The sequence below is a fragment of the Lycium ferocissimum genome, chromosome 6 (genome assembly GCF_029784015.1).
Source record: "Lycium ferocissimum isolate CSIRO_LF1 chromosome 6, AGI_CSIRO_Lferr_CH_V1, whole genome shotgun sequence".
NCBI classification, from domain to species: domain Eukaryota; kingdom Viridiplantae; phylum Streptophyta; class Magnoliopsida; order Solanales; family Solanaceae; genus Lycium; species Lycium ferocissimum.
The window spans coordinates 26716196-26724852 of NC_081347.1; positions in this window are offsets into that span (position 1 = coordinate 26716196).

Genomic DNA, 8657 nt, shown 5'->3' on the forward strand with positions numbered 1-8657 from the left:
TATGAGACAATTCAGATTTCACAAGCAAATGACAAGAGGGAGGGGTGCATCACAAAAGCAAGTATCACTCTTAATCTTTTAAGTAGCCTTAGTTCCTAGTTTAGATTCCCTACACCTAGTTTATTAGGTGATTATATCAGGTAAAGAGAACCAAGTAGTCCATAGACAATACAAGTGCAAAATACAGGTCACAGGTAACCAAACAACATGAACATTGCAAATAAATAACCAACAAGAGACAGGACAGATGGTCTGTAAGTCACAAGCAAATCAGAGGTGCAAAGGAACTTCAAGTAGGAAGAATGACAAGTTTCAGGAATTCTAAAAGAAAAACTGAGACAAGATGGTTCATGGCACTATCCTAGGTGCAGGAGATGGTTCAGTGAACAAGACTTGATTCAAACAAACAGTCAAGGCTAGGTAACTAAACATTATAAGTAAATCAAGTACAAATAGGATCACCTAAGCATGGTTTCAGTTTTAAGATTCATTTTAATCTACTAAGTAGTCATGTCAAGCAAAGGGACTGAATAAACTATAAGCAATATCAGTGTAAGACACAAATGGCAACTAATATGGTCACTACAATCAAGTTGCAAACAGGACATAGGGTAGGAACAGGATAAAATCACCAACAACACTAATCCTTTCTCTAGATTCATTAGTCTATTTTTTAGTCAAGAAAATGAATCCTTCCCCTACAGTCTTGAAATCAAATGACAAAAGTAAGAAGTTAAAGCATATTTTAGAAGCTCTTAGCATCAATAGGCCCCATTTGGTCTCTGATTTTCAGACTTAGGATGAAACAATCAGAGCTACAAGTTCCAAGGTGTCTTATGGTCACAGTTCAGTATCCTAGGGTCCAAAATAGGTTCATTTCACAACTTAATCCTTAATCTCCACAAAACAAGTTATGTGGAGTGTCCAATTATAAATTGAAGCAAATAATAACACTCAGAGGCAATTATCATCTAAAAATGGATCACAGTAGTCCTCAAACAACACCTAGATGAACACAGTTTGGTCTAGATAGTTGATTTTCAAAGCAAGTTTCCATTTTTTAGTCACATGGTTAAGAAATTTTCCACATACATCATACTAAACAACAGAAAGTTTAAGGCAAGGAACTTAGATGGTGTATGACCTCTATCCTAGACCATGAAGATGCACTAGAAGCAAAAACACCTAGCAGATTGTACAGGAAGTCTAAACAAGTTCATATTTTATCCTATTTTTGAATAAAAGAGGGATAGAGTTGCATTTCAAAGAAAACTCTGCACTTTTAAAGCCATTTTCAAATTCTAACTTATGCAAATCTCAGATGAGGCAAAACATAAATCCCCATAGGCTGATAAAAACTCATTTTTTAGCAAATACAGACCTCAATCTTTAGTCATCCACTCATAACAACTCATAGGTTTCAAGATTTTTATGAGACAGATACCAAGTTCCATTTTTATTCCTATTAAACTACTCAAACAAGATAGCAAACACAGTCAAAGCTAATCAGTTTTCATTTAGGATAATATAAACACTTAAGCAGTCTTTCAAGACTTCAAATTAACCAAAGCTAGATTATAGTGATGACTTAAGGTCATTTCCACAGAAAAAAGCTATGAGTATGTCAGCCCAAATCAAACTATCAAGCACTAGACACTAGGGTGTACCATTTTTTAGTTTGACAACAGAAGAGGTAATAAACCACAAACTCAAACCAAAAAGAAGTAATTTCAAGATGTTTATTTTTTTTGGAAAGAACTTCATTCAAGTTTTAACAGACAGCTTCATAACCCATTTTAAAGGAAGACTTACTAACTAAAGACAGTTTTCAACATATCAAGCAAGTATACTACTCTAAAATGAACTTAAGTAACTAGTAATGATCATATCTAACTAATTTAACAACCATGTATGGTTCAGTGACCAAATAAGCCAAAGTGAATCATTTTTAGACTTTGAAAAGTAATTTTCCAACAACTATATGTTACAGTCTCAACAACCACATATTTTCACAGAACACAGAACTAAGAAGTAAAGATTATAGCCTAAATACAGATTTATCACCAACTATGACTGCTTATCATAACCATCTAACTTGCTATCCTTAAACTGAAACTTAAGAGCCTAAAACCCCCCATTTTAGCTATTTCTTCTCATTTTATTAAACTAACAAGGCATTGTATCTACTTGACATAACATGATTTAAACTTAACTTATGTTTATCACCTCTCATAACAGAAACAGAACAGAATAGCAACATATAGGACTAAGCTAATCATTTATAGCATTCTTGAATATCAAACAAGCTTAAATAATAAATGATCAGGACCAAAACAGAATAAGATTTGAAATAAGAAATTACCTCTTATTGGGGCAACCTAAAGATCAAAATGGAGGGTATTGAATCAACTTCTTCAAACACCAACACTTGACACCTTAATAATAAGCCCTTTCTTCTTCAAAATTTTATGTATTCTATATATATCAAGTAGATAGTAGTATATATATAGTATGGTTTTTAGTAAAGGGGTATACTTAGTATATCAGTGGTATGCTTCTATATATAATGTATATGTATTGTATTTTGTAGGCTAGAACACTTAGTGTTGTTTTTAACTTAGGAAATTTTCAGAAAAAAGAGACCCTTCAAACAGCCATATGGCTTGCTATTTATAGCAATCAAATTAGGGTTTAGGGATAGGAATGGGAATAAAAATGAATATCCCCACTGAAATCCCCCCCCCCCCCCCCCCAAAATCTTACCCAACATTCAAAAAAATTTGAAATTCCCCTAAAGGACAGGTTCCTTCTCAGCAAATATGCCCAAATGTACTATATTCTAACAGAATTTTTTACACCTAAGCATATACAAACAAGAAAACAACCATATTGTACCAGAATTTATCCAAAAATCCCATAAAATTAGGAGATAGTACACTAGTCATCAAAATAGGTACAATCATAGGACAATAACGTAAACAAACGTACTAATGGATAGAAACCCTCCTAAATTCGTACCCAACCACAGAATCTTAAGGGAATTTCCCCTAAAACCCCTTCAAATTTGTATTGAGTAGCACAAGATGGCTAAGAGTTCACGACTCCGCCCATGGCATCCTCAACACTTGAAGGGATTCGGGTAACACCCTTATTAGGGTTAATTTTAGGAATAAAAATGTGAATTGAATCAAATTAAACCTGGTAATCGATAAAACAGAGGATGGGGATGAAAACCCCAGAAAAATTAGGCCTGAAACAGCCATGGAAGTGGCTGAATCAAGCTCGCGATCAAACCCTAGAAAAATCGCCTCATATCGCCATTGAAGCATCCGAGGACGAGAGAAGAAACAAGACGGGATCAAATGGGGACTGAAGTTGCTCATTTGCAACTTTGGTCCCCTATTATATATATACCCTCCCCCCAGAAAGTTATTTAACAAGTTTAAAATGGCCCCTTTAGTTCAAAACATAATTTAAAAAGACCCTTTGTACATAAATTAAATAAAAATACACAATTTCATGAAACTACGTATTTGTATAAAACTAACACGTAAGTTCGTATTTTATAAAAATAAAGTTCATAATACGTCATTTTAAAATACGAGCTTCGATACGAACCCAATATTGACATAGTTTTGAGCAATAAAAAAATGTGAAACCGTAATTCATACGTTGTTTAAATTAACAATTTTTCCGAGCTAGACGGAACGAGATGTGTATCTTCTTTTCAAATCACATTTGTGAAAGTAAATAACTCGTAATTTCTTGTAAATTGTTAATTTTTATGAAAAATAATAATTAAACGTCAATTTTTGCAATTTTCTCGGGATCTTTGGATTTTTAATTTTTCAAGGGCATCCTCACCCCGTCTTGGACTCGAGAAATATGGAAATTAAAAATATACATTTTATGCGGTGAAAATTAGGTGTCAACAGTAAGTTCCTGGGCTTCATGGTGTCAAATCGAGGAATCGAAATTAACCCGGACAAGATCAAGGCCATCGAGGATATCTGGGTAGTCGAGAACATAAAAGAGGTACATAGACTAACTAAAAGGATCGCGGCCTTAAGCAGATTCATTTCTCGGTCTTCGAATAAAAGCCACCGATTTTTCTCGTTGCTCAAAAAGAAAAATGACTTCACATGGACACCGGAGTGTCAGCTGGCCCTAGAAGAATTGAAAAGGTATTTATCGAGCCCGCCTCTGTTGCATACACCAAAGGCAGACGAGCAGTTATACTTATATCTGGCAGTATCCGAAGTCGCGGTAAGTGGAGTGCTGGTTCGAGATGAAAAAGGTACGCAATTTCCGATTTATTATGTTAGTAGAACTTTAGGAGATGTGGAGAAATGCTACCCCCACCTATAAAAACTGGCCCTAGCTTTATTGAGTGTATCTAGAAAGTTGAAACCTTACTTTGAATGTCACCCTATCTGTGTGGTAACCTCATACCCGTTAAAAAACGTTATGCATAAACCAGAATTATCTGGTAGGTTGACAAAATGGGCAGTCGAAATCAGCGGATATGACATCGAGTATAAGCCCCGAACGGCTATGAAGTCCCAAATTTTGGCCGAATTCGTGGCAGATTTAGCCCCGCAATGGTGCCCGAGGTAGAGAAAGAACTTATTTTAACCTCGGGTACAACGTCGGGGATTTGGGCCTTATACATGGATGGAGCCACCAATGTAAAAGGAACTGGGCTAGGTATTGTACTTAAAGCCCCTGTAGGGGATATCATTCGGCAGTCCATAAGAACTGTAAAATTGACTAACAACGAAGCTGAGTATGAGGCTATGATTGCAGGTTTGGAGCTGGCCAGAAGTTTGGGGCAGAAATCATCGAAGCAAAATGCGACTCACTCTTAGTCGTGAATCAAGTAAACGGGGTGTTTGATGTGAAGGATGATCGGATGTAAAAATACTTGGAGAAAATAGAGGTAGTTTTACACCGATTCAAAGAATGGACTATGCAGCATGTGCCGAGGGAACAAAATACTGAGGCAGATGCATTGGCAAACCTGGGCTCCTCGGTCGGAACGGAGGAATTTAACTTGGGGACTGTGGTCCAATTAATGAACTCCGCCGTCGAAAGCAGCCACGCCCCGAAGTTAACATGACGGGTTTTACTTTGAATTTTAGGAACAACTTCATAGACTATCTAGCTGAGGGAAAATTACCAGTGGACCCTAAGGAGTCGCGAGCTCTTAGGACTAAGCGAGATACAGCTTGATCGAAGGAAAATTATATCGGCGTTCATTTTACGGTCTTTTAGGCAAATGTTTGGGACCTGAAGAGATAGACTACGCGATGCGCGAAGTCCATGAAGGAACATGTGGTAATCACTCTGGGGCTGAATCGTTAGTTCGAAGGTTGATTCGAGTCGGTTATTACTGGGATCATATGGAGGAAGACGCGAAGAATTTCGTTCGAAAGTGTAATCGGTGTCAGAGACATGCTCCTATGATCCATCATCCGGGAGAATTGCTTCATCCAGTATTGTCCCCATGGCCATTCATGAAATGGGGAATGGACATTGTTAGCCTTTTACCTTAGGCACTAGGTAAGGCTCGTTTCATTTTGTTTGTGGGATCACATCATATGTCGGTTCGGCATCCCAACTGGGATCACATGTGATAATGGCCAACAATTCGTAAGGAACAAAGTCAATAACTTCCTCGAGGGCCTAAATAATCAAAAAGATAGTGTCCACTCCGTATCATCCGAGTGCAAATGGACAGGCAGAATCCACGAACAAGACTATCATTCAGAACTTAAGGAAACGGTTGGATGAATCCAAAGGCAGGTGAAAAGAAATCTTGCCGGAGGTACTATGGCGTACAGAACTACATCGAAGTCAAGCACCGGTGAAATGCCATTTTCCTTGGTATACGGAGCGGAGGCTTTGATCCCCGTTGAAGTCGGAAAGTCAAGCCTAAGATTCCAATATGCCACTGAGGAGTTAAACAACGAAGCTATGGCAGTAAAACTTGATTTAACAGAAGAATTATGCGAGGCAACGTTGGTCCCGTTGGCAGCACAAAAACAATGGATGGGCAGGTATTACAACCAGAGAACCAACTTTCGACAATTCTAGATCAGGGACTTGGTCCTCCGAAAGGTCACATTACACACAAAAGACCCTAATGAGGGGAAACTTGGTCCAAGCTGGGAAGGATCGTACAAAGTGATCGGTATAACCGGCAAAAGATCATACCAGCTCGTGTAGGAGGATGGCCAACAATTGTTAAACAATTGGAACATAGCACATTTAAAAAAATACTATTGCTAAGGTACGTCCCAAGCCTCCTTCGTGAATTCTTTTTAACTTATCTGTCTCGATCACTGCAGGAAAAAAGCTCGAATGAAGTTATGAAGATTAGAGTTAGACGTGAAAACATGTGTTGCACTCTTTTTCCCTTAGCTCGGTTTTGTCCCGAAGTGGGTTTTCCGGCAAGGTTTTGAACGAGGCAACAACATACAACGTGTTACTTTAGACTAGCCAAGTGCTAGGACCGGGGACTGCTCGGTATCAACAATAGTGTTTCTCTTCTCATACTTCGAACACAAACACTAGGGGACTATCATACTCTATGCCCAACGAGGCCGAATCGATTATTGTTTCTTTGGAAGTTCCTGCATTTAGGATTTGTTGTAAGGGCCAAACGACCGAATAAGTCATGCCCGGATAGTTAATTTTGTTACGACAAAAATCAGAATGCCATTTGGCAGTTGTACCATACAAGTTTGTGAAATGAGGAACACTTTAGTTTAAGCTTTGCGCATATTATTGTTCGCAATATATCCACTTCACATTCGTAAGTCCGTAATGATCCTAAGTTCGTAAAAACAACCCTGAACCAGGGACTGCGAATTAGGGACTATCGAAGTCAATCAATGGATAAAATAAGAATTTGCTTGATTCTAAGCGAATTGAGCCCCACTCATTCACAAAGGCCTAAAAAGACCGAAATGGACCTAGCCTAAAACAAAAAGACTTGAAAACACTAGGTCTTAAACACTGGAAATTCCAGCCCGAATGCCCGAAGTGATTATAAGACGTCCGAATTCATGAGCATAAAATATACATAAGCTGCCAACCTCGGCACAAAACTCATTTGGTGAGTTACCTTAAACAAACTGGGGTAAATATCGCCTGAAGCCGAGCTTGAGTCTACATTTGATTAAGTTATCAGTATGCGCATACCTCGTTCAAATAAACATTAAAGTAGACGATCTTTTTAAAGACTTCGGTGAAGACAAACACTTCCAAAATACATTTACATAAGGCCAGATACTGGCCTCAATAAAATTTATAAACAAAAGAAAGATAATGATTTTTTTTTTATGACTAAAGGCCTATCTATTCCTCCTCTTCAGAATCTAACTCCTCAGAAGCGGCAGGCTCTTCCTCCGAACTATCGCCAAGAAAGCTTTATGGTTCGAGCCTCCACTTCCTCGGCCTGAGCAATCTTTGCACCAATATCCTCGATGTCGTGCTGAACTTCTTTGAGGGTAAGCACCCGGGTTTTCCATTTAATGTGCTCGGCCCGCAGAGTAGAACGGTCAGTAGCGGCCTTAACGTCGGCATCAGCTTGGGCCTTAATCCAATCTAGCTCAGACAAGGCCTGCTGAATCTGGATTATCATCTCGGTATTCTCCTGAGATAGCACACTCAGATCTCGGTTGGCCTCTTCGAGTTGTTCTTTGAGACCCTCAGCAGACCTGGCCTGGGCATCGTACTTCTCTTGAAAAACCCTCGAGCGGTCCTTTTCATGGTCACGCTCAGTAGCAAGACAGATAAGCTCAGCTTTGGCAGCATCAAGCTCTTGCCGTAGGTTAGTATCGGTAGTTTTTTCCTCCTCGAGTACTTCCTCAAGCTTTCACTTATCCACTAAAAGAACAGTATACCTTTCAAGCAGGTCTTCCATGTCATTTTTGGCCTTGAGCATGCCCTCCTTGGCAGCTATAAGCTCGACCTTGAGTACCGAGGGGTCACCCATTAAAAGCAAATGGTCCTCTTTCTGCTGCAATAGGATCTTGAACTTTTCGGTCTCACGACCTTGTGCATCCAACTGGCCCCAAACATCTTTGAGCTGGTTACGCAGCCTGGCATTTTCCCTCATACATCGAAAGAAGCCCTTATCTTTGTAGAAGGACGGACAGAGAAAAGAAGAAGAATTCGGGTTAGGCATAAGTGCAAATCACAAAATGAAATCAAAGCTAAGGATGTCGAACATACCCGATTGGCTGAATACATACTCTCGTTGAAGAGACATTGCCACGAGACTCGGTCCATTTTTTCTTGGTCCTCATCAGACGTAAGGGGCAGAAGATAACTGGCGATTCCCACCGGCCGGGACATGAAGTGCGTGTCCGTAGGGACGGTGACCATAATGAACTTTGTCTCATTCGGCTTAGCACTTGGGGCTGGAAAAGTATCAATGAGGTGAGGCCGAGAACCTGATTCGGTGGCCTTCAAAGGTCTCCTTTGCCCTTGAGGAATAGGCAAATTAAATCCCATAGGATCTGCAATGGCAATAGGAGTAGAGGCATCAACATCAAACAAACCTTCAAATTCCTCCTGCTCATAGGGGAGGGAGGAAGTAGTTCCGACTGCTTCGACCGGAGGTAGTTCGTCCTCTATTAAAATGGGAC